We start from the raw sequence: 12,894 nt of genomic DNA, 5'->3' as shown, positions 1-12,894 counted from the left end.
TACCAATTTACACCGCCCCTACCTGGAGCTGCCTTGCAAATGTGGTGAAAGAGCCCTGAATAACATACTAGCAGCTCTCCTCTAGCAGCAGATCAAGCAACCACAGAAGTATACGCTCTCAGGCTTGCAGGTACCTGTTGTCTTTACCCCACCTAAAGTGGCAACAGGGCTCAAGTTACCCTTGGGAGTGACAAGACATTTCCCAAAGATCGGGGCACCTGTATACCCCCTTCCTGGGTTTAGAGCCCAACACAAAGGCATTGGAATACCTTGACAACCGACTCCTCCATGCAAACTACAAACAACAACAGAGAGGGTAACCCCAAGCTCAACACATATTGGAGGACAGCGGAGTCACACATACAAGAGTGATTCAACACCTGGGAGCTTAAGCAAGAGATCCAAACTCACTAATCTCCTCTGGCAAAAGGTGAAGACAACAGGTCAGAGATAACGCAACAAGCTAAAACACCTCTAAGGCAATACAGGACCAGAGTGCATCTCCCTAGTACTGTCAAGAAACGTCCTTTTGGGGACTTGGAGATAAGGCCATAAATCAGCCCCAGCACCCCTAGTTCTTGACAAAGTAGCCTGATGAGAAAGAATCAGTGAAAGAACACAGGAAACATGAAAGATTGGAGAGAAAAGTAATCCCTAAAAGAAAACAGTAGATCTCCTTCAATAGATACCAACTTACACGATATGATTAAACTAACAGAGGAAGAATTCCAAATATGTATTGCAAGAAAACTCAATGGAATTGAAGAGAAAATAGAAAACTAACATAAAGAAGCCACGAGAACAATACAGGAAATGAATGAAAAATTCTCTAGAGAAATTACTACAGAAAAACCAAAGAGAAATCTTGGAAATGAAGGAGGCATTCAAGGAACTTCAAAACACAGTGCAAAGCCTCAAGAACAGAATGGATCATGCAGAATCTCAGAGCGTGAAGATAATGCCTATGTGCTAAACAAATCAGATAAAGAAAAGGAACACAGAAACAAGAGACAAGACCAAAACATACAAGAAATGTGAGATTATGTGAAGAAGCCAAATATAAGAATCATAGGCACCCCAGAGAGAGAAGAAGAAAATACACAAGGGCTGGAAAACTTATTTCATGGAATACTGTAGGAAAATATGCCTGGCCTGACCAGAAATCTAGATATCCAGATATAAGAAGCACACAGAACTCCTGGGAGACTCAATGTGAAAAGGCAATCACCATGTCACATAGTTATTAGGCTAACCAAAGTAAATACGAAAGAAGTACTCAGACCTGTATTGCACACTGAACAGTGCAATAGACACTCTCCAAAGTAAAATCACTCAAGAGTTAAAGTCTAAAACCTGGATTCCATGATGGCTCAAGGAGTAAAACAAAACAATAGGAATTCACCCAACAATATGAACAGAAATCTACCCCAAATATCAATCCTCTCAATAAATGTGAATGGCTTGAATCATCTTCTGAAGAGACACAGACTGGCAGAGTGGATAAAAATCCACAAGCCTAGTATCTGCTGTGTACAGGAAATGTATCCAATCCTCAAAGATGCTTTCACGCTCAAGGTCAAGGCATGGAAACAATCCTCCAGGCAAATGGAAGCCAAAAGAAAGCAGGGGTAGCTATACTTATTTCAGATAAAATAAGCTTTAAAATAGCAAAAGTAAGAAAGGACAAAGACCACCACTATATAATGGTGAAAGGGAAGATCCAACAAGAAGACCTAACAATTCTTAATATGTATGCACCCAGCTCAGGAGCACCCAGAGACATAAAGCAAACCCTGTCTGATCTAAATAGCATGGTAAACAATAACATCATAATAGCCAGGGATTTCAACACCCCACTGACTGAACTGGACAGATCTTCCAAACAGAAAATAAGCAAAGAAATAATGAACTTAAACAGAGCTCTAGAACAAAAGGGTCTAACAGACATCTACAGAACATTCCACCCAAATAAAGCCAAATATACATTCTTCTCATCAGCTCATGGAACTTTCTCCAAAATAGATCACATACTAGGCCACAAATCAGAACTCAACAAATTCAAAAAAATAGAAATTATACCATGTATCTTTTCAGATCATAGTGGTATAAAATTAGAGTTCAATTCTAACAAATACCACTTCACAAAGTCATGGAGATTAAACAATCTATTTTGAATAACTATTAGGTCAAGGAGGAAATACAGAGGGAAATCAAAAGATTCTTGGAACTAAATGATAATGGGGACACAAGTTATCAAATCTGTGGGATACAGCAAAAGCATTCCTGAGAGGAAAACTAATAGCATTAAATACTCACATCCAAAAAACAGAAAGCTCAAAAATCAACAAACTAATAAACAGTCTCAAGGAACTGGAAAAGGAAGAGCAAATCAATTCCAAACCTAGCAGAAGAAAAGAAATAACTAAGATCAGAGCAGAACTAAATGAAATTGAGACTAAAAGAACTACACAAAAGGTCAACAAAACCAAAAGCTGGTTTTTGAAAAGATAAATAAAATTGACAGCCCTCTTGCTAGATTGACAAGAACTAGAAGGGAAAGGACTCTAATAAACTCAATTAGAAATGAAAAAGGAGATGTCACAACAGACACCACAGAAATACAAAACATTATCTTTGAATACTATAAAAACTTATATACCAAAAACTACATAATGTGGAGGAAATGGACAAATTCCTAGAAACATAAAACCTCCTAAGTTCACTCAGGAGGAAACAGAATTTCTGAACAGACCAATATCAAGCACAGAAATTGGAGCAGCAATTAAAAACCTTCCAAAAAGGAAAAGTCCCGGACCAGATGGGTTCACTTCTGAGTTTTGCCAAACATACAAAGAAGAACCCATACCTATACTACAGAAATTATTCCACAACATTGAGAAAGATAGTATCCTCCCCAACTCATTCTATGAAGCCAATATCACCTTGATACCAAAGCCAGGAAAGGACACAACAAAAAAAGAAAATTACAGACCAATATCCTTTGTGAATATAGATGTAAAAGTACTCAACAAAATTTTAGCAAATCAAATCCAACAGCAAATCAAAAAAATAATTCACCATGACCAGGTAGGCTTTACTCCTAGAGATGCAAGGCTGGTCCAACATATGCAAATCTATAAATGCAATACACTTCATAAATAAAAGCAAGAACAAAGACCATATGATTCTCTCAATAGATGCAGAAAAAGCATTTGACAAAGTCCAGCACAACTTTATGATAAAAACTCTTAACAAAATTGGCACATACACGACATACCTTAAAATTACTAAGGCTACATACAATAAACCCACAGCCAATATCATACTGAATGGGGAAAAAATTGAAACCATTCCCACTTAGAACTGGAACCAGACAAGGTTGCCCACTATCTCCACTTCTATTCAACGTAGTGCTATAAGTCCTTGCTAGAGCAATTAGACAAGAGAGGGGAATTAAGAGTGTCCAAATGGGGGCAGAAGAGATCAAACTCTCACTGTTTGCTTATGATATGATATTATATCTAGAAAACCCCAAGGATTCAACCAAGAGACTCCTGGAATTGATAAATGAATTCAGTAAAGTCTCAGGATACAAAATCAATACACACCAATCAGAGGCATTCATATACACCAATAACAGTCAAGCCAAAAATCAAATAAAAAACACAGTACCTTTTATAATAGCCTCAAAGAAAATTAAATATCTAGGAATATATTTAACAAAAGAGGTAAGAGACATACAGGGAGAACTATGAAACACTAAGAAAAGAAACTGTAGAAGATGTAAACAGATGGAAAAATCTACCTTGCTCATGGATTGGCAGAATCAACATTGTTAAAATGTCCATACTACCCAAAGTGATCTATAGAATTAATGTAATCCCTATCAAAGTACTATCATCATTCTTTACAGATCTAGAAAAAATAATTCTATGCTTTGTATGGAACCAGAGAAGACCTTGTATAGCCAAAGCAATCTTGAGCAAAAAGAACAAACTGAGAGGTATCAGTCTACTAGACTTCAAGCTGTACTACGAGGCTATAGTAACTAAAACAGCATGGTACTGCCACAAGAACAGAGATATAGACCTTTGGGAACAGGACTGAGAATCCAGAAATGAAACCATCTACATATTGTCATCTAATCTTTGACAAAGCAGACAAAAATATACACTGGGGAAAAGAATCTCTTTTCAATAAATGGTGCTGGGAAAATTGGATAACTACATGCAGAAGATTGAAACTGGATCCCCACCTCTCACCTCTTACAAAAATCAGTTCACAATGGGTAACAGACTTAATCCTAAGGCATGAAACCTTAAGAATTCTAGAAGAAAATGTAGGGAAGACTCTTTCAGACATTGGCCTAGCAAAGAATTTATGAAGACCCCCAAAGCAATCACAGCAGCAACAAAAATAAATGAGACCTGATCAAATTAAAAAGCTTTTGCACAGCCAAGGAAACTATCATTAGAGTGAATAGACAGCCTACAGAATGGGAAAAAATATTTGCTTTCTACACATCTGATAAAGGGCTGATAACAAAAATATATCTAGAACTCAAAAAAATCAACAAGAAAAAATCAAACAACCTCTCAATAAATGGGCAAGGGACATGAACAGAAACTTTTCAAAAGAACACACAATGGCCAGCAAACATATTAAAAAATGCTCAACATCTCTAATCATTAGGGAAATGCAAATCAAAACCACAATGAGATATCACCTAACCCCAGTGAGATTGGCCTTTATCAAAAAAATCCCAAAACAACAAATGCTGGCGAGGATGTGGAGAGATAGGAACACACTTACACTGCTGGTGGGACTGCAAATTAGAATTCTGTGGAAAAGAATTTGGAGATACCTCAGAGAGCCAAAAATAGAAATACCATTTGATCCAGTAATAGCACTGTTAGGCATCTACCCAAAAGAACAAAAGACATTCCATAATAAAGACATGCACTCGAATGTTTATGGCAGCATAATTCACTATTGCAAGGATGCGGAAACAACCCAAGTGCCCATCAGTCCATGAGTGGATTAATAAAACATGGTATATGTATACAATGGAATACTACTCAATTACAAAAAACGACAGTGATTTAGCACCTCTTATATTTTCCTGGATAGAGCTTGAGCCCATCCTCCGAAGTGAGGTATCACAAGAATGGAAGAATAAGCACCATATGTACTCGCCATCAAATTGGCACTAACTGATCAACACTAAGGGGCTCACACGGTAGTAATATTCATTGGGGGTTGGGAGGTTGGGGGTGGGTAAACTCACAACTAATGGACATGGTGAGCATTGTAGGAGAGAAAGGGCACACCTCACATCATGGCTTGAGTGTGGCAAAGTCATAACATGTAACCAAAATGTATCCCCATAATATCTGGAAATAAAAAAAATTTTTTTTAAATAATAAAAATGCAAACCTTATAAGTGAAATGCTTTGTTAGAATTTCAGGGTTTTTTTCAAGGATCTACATTTAAAATTTCCTTTCAGTGTTAGAGTAGAAGATCACAGATGAACACAGCAATTCTCAGCAAGAACTATTTTAGGTGTATATACCACCAGGAGTCTTGTCACCTCTCATGGAACACCACCGCCACTTCAAAATTAAAATTTGGCAAACATTTTTAAACAATGTTCACAGCTATTAAAGATGATAGGCCTTCTGAAAAAATAATCATAGCTCCTTTTAGCTTCTACCACCACACATAGTATGTGCTCAATAAATGCTGAATTAAATAGCATTTAGCATATCAAGCATGGCATGTGAAAAGACTAATTTTGGCAAGACAGACACAGGTCCCTAATACTAAAGATCAAAGGCATTTTAATAACTCTTCATGCCTATTTCTCATTGAAGAGTTTACAAATTCTTTTAGACTAATAATTCATTAAATCTCACTATAAGAATATTAGAAAGTTGGTATTTGTGTTTCCACGCTGTAATAGAAAACATGATCCAGAAGGTTAAGTGATTTTATTGCATGTGTGACAGTCACAATTTAAACCCAGACTTCCCGTCTGGAGCCAGCACTGTTGCCACACACCCCACTGGTCCTGGTTGGCTGAGCAAGTGCAGACACCTGTCAGAGGTTAGCAACCCTGCAGCATTTCAGCCCGTGTACCTTGCAACCTAGACCCTCTGTCTCTGTCCACTCTGACTGCTGTAACACAATACCTTAGAATGGAATAACTTATAAACAGAAGTTTATTGATCACAGTTCTGGGTGCTGGGAAGTCCAAGCTCAAGGTGCTAGCAGACCCAATGTCTGCTAAGGGCCCTCTTCCCCATAGATGCTTGCTAGCTGTGTCCTCACATGGTGGAAGAGGAAAACTAGCTCCTTTGGGTCTCTTTTATGAGGGCACCAATTCCGTTCAAGAGGGCTTTGCCCTCATATCTAATCACCTCAGGGGTTAGGATTTCAGCGTATGGATTTGGGGGAGACACAAACATCCAGACCATAACACTCCCCAAGCCAGATCAGACCAGCAGAGGCAAACACCAATGCTAAAGGGCGTTATTCTGGCCAGCACAGAGTGACCCTATTCTGCTTCCACCACATTCCACGTTATCATTAGCGAGTGACATTCACTGCATTAAGTCAGGACTGTGGATACCATCCTTCACGGGCATAATTCAGATTTAAAAAGCCATCAGTATAACTCAATTGATGAACAGCTGTGTGTTTGCACACCAAGGAAAATAAATGGGTCATTTTTGAAATAGGTTTTGAGCACAGGTCTTACTTAGTTTGAAGCTAAACCCAAGTGGAGAAAAACAAATAATGGCTTTCACAAAATGTTTAACCCACTTTACTGAGCCACATTTTACCTGCCTACCAGTCCCACAACCTCCTTGATCTCCCTCTTCTCTCACTGCCACACCAAGGCCTAGTTTCGCCTTCTTTCCCACACCCATCGATTTGAGAGACATAAAGACAGACTGCTCTCAAAGGAAGCTCCTGTATGTGTCTGACACAGGTTCTGCAATTGCATCACTAGTATCAGAGAGTCTTCAGGTTCTCAGCAGCCCCTTAGTAAGAAATCCCCTGGGAAGCTTCCTTAGAGGTTATCAACTTGGTGATAGAAAAGGCCTTTAGCCCTATATGCTCACATCTAAATTGAACAATTTTCCACATCTGTAAAACAAAGGTGTTGAGTCAGACAATCTCTAAAGTCCTTCTTGCCCTAACATTACAAGAATGCTTCCAGAAATAAGATAATTGATCATAATAAGGAACATATCTAGTACTTATTACATGCCACGGACTGTACTAAACACTTTATTTACATCATTTCATTTAATTCTTACTAATACCCCACCCCCCAGGGAGGGGGTCTTAACATTTACAGATGCAGAAAATGAGGATTGGCAAGCTTGGGCAGTGGAATCCCTCCCAGTGGACCTTTACTTAGCCAATCCAGCAAATCGACCGACTCTAATTCATTTTTGTAAAACTACACTGTGATGAATGACCTCAGCAGGGTGAATGTTGGCATTGGGGAGCCTGCTTTCTGTTAGGCACAGTCTGCATATGGTTTCCCCCAGCAAAGTTGTATGTTTACCAAAAGTTAGTCGTGACTGTTCCCACACTTGTTTACACCAGTTATGCTTGTCATTGCAATGATGCAATTTAATAAAAATAGTGCATAAACCAATGAAATAGAATTATAAAAAGAAAATATGGTTTCAATAACTCTGCAGGATGCTTTGAACAGTTAAGGCAAATTATACACACAAAAAATATTGTTGCATTAAACATGGGCGAGAAAACAGCAAAAGATTAGGGAATGGAAATCCTAAAAGTCTAGCCAGGTTCTGTATTTATAGTGTTTCTCATGTGTCTTGAAGTTCTTATTCCACTTTAAAGAGAACCAAATGAGAAGAATTCTTAAAGAATGCATCATAAATGGAGATTTTGCAAGAAAGGCAATATGGTCCTACAACTAGGATCACACATTAAAACAAACAAACAAAAGAATCAAACCTGTCAAATGAATGTGGATTTCTGGTTTAAATTTAACTAAAAAGTTTATGGTATATAAGTTATCCCTTCAGGGGTTAGATATTTTTTCTGCCTTATGGAGGTATAATTGACATACAATAAACTGAATTTACTGAAAGTATACAGTGTAATAAGTTTTGACAGGTGTATGTATCTGTGAAACCATCCATCACCACAATCAAGATTATGAACACTCTAGTCACCCCCAGAAGCTTCCTCATGCCCCTTTGTAAGCACTTTCTCTCCCCCCTCCCCACCATTATCACTCTGCCCATCCTCAGGTAACCACCAATCTATCACTATAAATTCATTTGCATTTTCTAGAGCTTTACGTAAATGGAATCATACAGTATGCGCTCTTTCTTCCTCTGGCTTCTTTCACTCCAGTGCAATTATTTTGAGGTTCATCCATGTTGTTGCATTTATCCAGAGTTTGTTCCTTTCTTACTGCCGAGTAGTATTCCACTGTATGGATATCACACTTCCGTTCATCCATTCTCCTGTTGATGGACATTTGGATTGTTTGGGGCTATTACAAATGGAGCTGCCATAAACATGCATCGGTAAGTCTGTGTAGACACATGCTTTCATTTCTGGAGTAAATACATAGGAGTGAAATGGCTGGGACAAGTATGTTTAAGTTTTTAAGAAACTGCCAAACTGTTTCCCACTGGCAGTGTAATAGAATTTTAGTTACTTCACATCTTTGTCAGCACTTGGTATTGTCTTTTTAGTCATTCCAATGGGCGTGAAGTGACATCACATGCAGTTTTAATTTGCATTTCCCTAATGACTAACGATGCTCAGTATCTTGTGTTCGTCATTCCTTCATTATTTTTGGCGACCTGTCTGTTCAAATATTTTGGGCCCCCTCTTTTGAAGTGGGTCATTTGTTTTACTATTAATATATATTGGGAGTTTTCTTTATATACTCTGGATACAAGACCTTTTCTTCCAGTCTGTAGGTTTTTTATTCTCTTAATTTCTTCTGAGGAGAAGTTCTTAATTTTAATAAAATCTAATTTACCCATTTTTGAATCTTACATTTATATCTATGATCCATTTTGAATTCATTTATTTAATATGGTATGAGTATAAATCCAGGTTTAATTTTTTAACTTCCTTGCATATGGATATCAAATTGTTCCAGCTCCATGTTCCATTATCCTTTATTCACTGAATTGTCTTTTGTTAAGAATCATTTGACCATATGATCAACTTGTCTATCTTTATACCAACTGTTAGGTATCTATTTTCTTAACCAATTTTTATTTCCTGACCAACTCATGTCTGGGTTGGTCAGGGGGCTTTTACTGCATCCTGATGGTTAAGAAACTTGATGCAAGAGTAAAGGCAAGAGAAAGAACAAGGTAGGAAAGAGAGAGATGGTCAGGCAGGGATAAGGCAAAAATATCACAACAGGTAAAAGGAAAAAGACTAGAAAAAGTAGAGGACATTTTTTAAAATTAATGCTGCCATCACCAAAGACCACCCTCCACCCAGTAGGACCCTATCCTGTGTTTTGAAAGGTTATGTCTATAAAGTAAACAGCACTTATTAGGTAATAATTCATTTGTGTTCTCATATATTATTCATCAAAGGCAAATGCTAATCCCAGTGTTTCTGAGCAGCCTGAGATAACCAAGGTTGCTATAACTCCTGCCACAAGTAAAGTGACCTTTTATAATACATACCCTGTGCAGCCTGTGGTGAGTAAGTAATTTTATGATCCCCGTTAAGGTTTTTGAAATATTCACAGTAGTCCCCAGGACGCCCACTAGCCTACTGCCTCCCGAAATCACTCTCTTTTTAGAACCATGGGGTTCTGGAGCCTCAGAGAAACACTAGTCTATAGGCTTCACCGGGCTTTGCATACCACATCACTTACCTGCTGTGTCATCAGAGCTTCAGAAAAGTATGTTCTTTGTTAATATGAAAATAACAGTGTAAAGCACTGATTCAACCCATGGTTTTGCAGTAACTTGGAACATCACTAATTAGCTAAATGGATAGCCCCTTAATTCTCAAAAAGAAACTCGTAACCAGTATTTTTTCCCTCTAAGGTTGTGTGGAATCAAATAAACAGGAATTCAAATAAATCAGGTTAAGCAACTCCTAAAAGTCTGGGATACCAGAGCTTCAGACAAGATCCCAAGAAACTAAAAATGTTAACACCCAGTGAGACTGTTCGAAAAATTAGTCAAAAAAGAAAACCCTGCCCAAACTGGATAGATCAATGCTATCAAATCCAACAGCATGACATGTTTGAATCCAAGAATAACTCAGTTAGATCCCAAAGTGAATAAAATGATGGATTCTTAGACTGTTAAAACACCATCTTACACCCATAGTTCTCCGCAAGCAATAATCTATCTTAACACAAGGGAACAGATGTCAACAAATTAATGCATGAAAAATGGGGTGGAAGATACAATTATCGATTTCAAATATTATTTTTCCCTTTTAGAAAGTATTGTTTCTTTTTCTAATAGGGGCTGCTTCCAAATGTTACTTGTCTGCCCCATGCAGAATTACTTGTTTTAGCACCTGTGTTGCTGAAGCAAAGGCAACTTTTCTATCTGTTGCTTTGTCAAAACAAACCTAAATTATTTCTCAACTGAATGAGAACCTGGTGGGGCTAAAAAAAAAAAAAAAATTATATCTCAACTGAAACCAAGTGCCCATCCACTGATACATATAAGAATTAAAGATATTTGTTCTATGAAGTTTGGATTCAGTGAGGGGCCACACTTGGGGATCTGGAGGACCACATGTGGCCTTGAGGCCACAGGTTCCCCATCCTTCAAATGAGTTAGATTAGTTATCTTCCTATTTACACATCTCGTAAAAGTGTATATGCCTGTAATTGACATTTTCTTCCCTTTATGGGGAGTATAACTGATATTCATCTAGGCTCCCAGATTTGTTACCATTAGCATCAGAAAATGAAAATCAGTAAACACAAAACGAAAGCAACAAAAAAACAAAATTAATCCCAGGATCTAGATAAAGTTCATGTTTAAAACAGTTTCTCAAGTAACACAAAGATCTTTTAAGGCATCTAATGCCTAAATCTGATTATTAATATGCTAGAGGTGGCCTGTATGCAAATGGTAACGGAAAACAGAAGAGAAAACTGAAGACAACTCACGGACACTCTACCTCTAAACCACGGTTAGCTAGCTGAATATTTACCAAAATCTCATTTTGAGGACAGGAGAGGGAATCAAGATTTAATTCCTAGTTAGCCATTAACTATATGAAGTTATTTAGATTGAAGTTCTTTGGGTCTCAGGGTTTTTTTTTTTTTTTAATCTCTAAAATGAATACAATTGTCAATGTAATTTAACAAATATTTACTATGTGAATAAAATAAAAAGCACAGCCCTTGCTCTAAATTCTGGCATCTCTAAATTCCATGACTATTATGACTATGATGTTTCCACTTTTAGAATACTTGGGTTTATTAGGAATACAATTAGACAGTTCAAAATTTAATTTTAAGATATCATCTGAATTTTTAATCAAGTGCATCAGAACCACTTGACATGGTACCCATTACCAAGAAATGGTGTTGAGGTGGCCAATTCCATTTGAAGGCTGACAAATGTGACCAGTGGTGTCCCACCGAACTTCATGAGGCAAAGTGCATTCTTTTTACTTTAGCTGTTTCTGAGGCTTAGTAATGATAGATGGAGCTAATAAAATTACCACAGTGCTCAAGGTCAGCAAGAAGTTTAATTAGACTCAGTTTTCACTTTGCTTCTAAAGCAGCAGCATACAATCAAGTCTTTTCATTATAAAAGTGTTACAGGCCTAGGAACCAAAGAAAACACTCCTAGAATAGGATTATTGTCAAAAATAAAATCATATCAAATTTAAAAGTTGTAGAATTTTACTGTACATACAAGAGAACAGTTGGCAAACTGGGAGACCTCAAACCAAAGTGGTAAGCAGCCCCACGCACAGCTGTTACAGCACCGTTTACAAAGCATAAAGGAGGAAGTATTTTGCCCTCTTTTGTGACTTGCTGTTATATTACACATTAATGTTCTTTTTAAGGGAAGAAGAGCAGTTTAGTTCATTTGTCTATACAGTGGTCCCCCTCTTATCCTTGAGGGCCACCCTCCAAGACCTCCAGTGGATGCCTCAAATTCAAGTACCAAACCCTAATATACTATGGTTTTTCCTATACATACATACTTATGATAATTTACAAATTTAATTCATAAATTAGGCACTGTAAGAGATTAACAATAACAAAGTAGAACAATTATAACAATACACTAGCATCACTACTCTTGTGCTATGCGACCACTATGTAAAACATGAACACAAGCACTGCAATACTGCAAGGGATTAAGCCGGCTCCTGAGTGACTAATGGTCAGGCAGCATCTACAGTGTGGATCTGCTGGACCAAGGGAGGACTCACCTCCTCAGAGGGACGGAGCAGGACTTCTCAAGATTTCATTATGCTACTCAGAATGGTGCGTCTTACAATTTAAATTGTAAGAACTGTTTCTAGAATTTTCCATTTAATATTTTTGGACTGCGGTTGACCATGGGTAACAGACTGCAGAAAGCAAAACCTCGGATACTTGGAGATGGGGAGACTATTGTAGTTATTGGTTTGATTTCACCAAATCATGCTGACAAGGATGCAAAGCCTGTATTTTGTGTTTTGTAGAACTAGTGTTTCAGGGAAATCAGGATGACTTAGTTTTGGCTAGGTGGCTATGGGTTGATCTTAGGGTATATCTAGACTGTGGCCTCAGTTTTTATTTTTCTTTAACACTGTCTATTCAGTAGAATTCCGTATAACCAGGACAACAATTTTGGACTATCCTTATGGAATCAACTTTGTTAAACAGA

The sequence above is a fragment of the Lemur catta genome, chromosome 2 (assembly GCF_020740605.2).
Source record: "Lemur catta isolate mLemCat1 chromosome 2, mLemCat1.pri, whole genome shotgun sequence".
NCBI classification, from domain to species: Eukaryota; Metazoa; Chordata; class Mammalia; order Primates; family Lemuridae; genus Lemur; species Lemur catta.
This window is presented reverse-complemented; position numbering follows the sequence as displayed.